This window comes from Verticillium alfalfae, genomic scaffold (genome assembly GCF_000150825.1).
Source record: "Verticillium alfalfae VaMs.102 supercont1.16 genomic scaffold, whole genome shotgun sequence".
In the NCBI taxonomy this organism is placed as follows: domain Eukaryota; kingdom Fungi; phylum Ascomycota; class Sordariomycetes; order Glomerellales; family Plectosphaerellaceae; genus Verticillium; species Verticillium alfalfae.
The window spans coordinates 528,542-530,397 of NW_003315023.1; positions in this window are offsets into that span (position 1 = coordinate 528,542).

A 1,856-nucleotide genomic window follows, 5' to 3' on the forward strand; every position below is an offset into this window, starting at 1 on the left:
TAATAGAAAATCGCACCATGGCTGTAAGAGTTCTGTATGCTTGGGAAAATAGGTCTCGAACATTTGACAAGTCCTGAGTGATTCAAATATGAACTGATGTGTCAGAGCACTCCACAGATTCCGAGTCGCTGCCAATGTCGCTAACTTGCTGCTCGGGGTCTTCCGGCGATGGAGTAGTATGAGGAAATTATTGTAAGAAAGATGCAATGTGGCAGTCCAGATGCTTGGTGAACTTGTTGAGAGTCGCAGGTTTTCAGGTAATTGTAAGATGAACTCGGCCAATGCTTTATCGGCCTCCTTAGTCGCCGCTGCGCGTTCGTCAGGCGTCGAACGGGGAGCCGATCGCTGACGCATGGCTTTTGAAAAGATCACACAGAGCCGAGTATGTTGAATAGTAAAGTCCGTTTGTGCATCATTCACTCCGTCAAAATGCTGAAGCTCGAGCCCTGGCACATCGGAATCCTGCAAATTGCTGTCAACGTTAGAGTCTAATCGAAAGAACAGCGAAGCATACTCACATAGCTTGAGGGCGCCCATAGGCTGCCGATATCACCACATCGAATTGGAATACAATCCACCACAGCCTAATCCAGAGGCGTTTATCTGCAATGTTGAGATTGGAGGGATTTGCGTTCCGATGAATTCCTAACCCGAAGGCCGTTCGAGCAGCAACGCCAATCCAATGCCAAGAGTTGGAGACGACATCCTCTAGGTCTTCACACTGCCAGGTCAGAAGAAGAGCGGTTTGTAAGTATGCTTCTCGATGTTTTTCGTAACGATTGTCAAAAAGTGTCTTGGTCCGCGAGAAGAAAACAGACCGCAACGCTTTGAGATCTTCTCTCTGGGGCGCTAGTACGTGAGCCCCAACCAGGAAGAGAGCGTTGAGCAACAGCAGAGATACCGGCTTGATGCTAGGTGTGCTCCTGTTGGCGATACTGTAGTAAGACCTTTTAAAATCGATTTCATCTACGATTGGGAAACCCCGATTCACATGAGTGAAGTAAGCTTCGACCAGCTCATCTGCGAGGTCCTTATTGGGCAGCTCTAGACTCCCTAATGGCATCGAGGGAGTCCTTGCCGGGAACGTAAGGCTTCCAAAGTGCAGCACACTCTCATCCGGCCACAGAGAGCGATGCTGTAGGATGTGATGCAGGTTGGAAAACTCCGTGCCAATAAAATACAGCCGGCAGCGATGCGTTATCTCCAAATTGCGAAGGTCTTCGCGATTGATGAAATCCGCCAGACTACGCGTTACTTGTTCGGAAGCGTCACATGCACTGGCACGTCGCTCAACTTGCGAAGACCCTGAAGTTGGCAACAAATTGGCTGCATCGGGCCGTAGGTGCGGGAGAGATGGTGTAGCCGGCGTAGTTGCAGGATGTGGGCGCTCAAGACGTGGCTGTAGAGGTGCTAGAGTCGCCCCGCTATCGAAAGGGCTCTTCGGCCGAGATTTTCTCTTCTCGAAGACTTTGCATTCCTTGATGTCATGAGCTACACAGTTTGAGCAGGGCGCACCCTTCCGGAGCATGTCGCATCGAATTTTGCGGTAATGGCACCTTTCACATGCCTTTCCATCTGTGCGAGTTAGCAGGTCACATATGCGGCACCAATGTTGCCTGAGGCTTACTCGTTCGACCCGTCTTTGTCGCCATATTTGCACGTCTGCTGATACGCCCTTCTGGAGACATGATCTGCCTGTTCATCGTTGCGAGAGACGGATGGACTTGTCAAACTCTGGGGTTCTCAACTGGTCAGCTTTGGTTACCCTTTATCGGAAATGACGGTGGACTCGGAAGTTGAAATATTGAGCCGAGTCGGAAATTTTGCCCAATCGGCAAGCTCTGTCAGCATCCGAT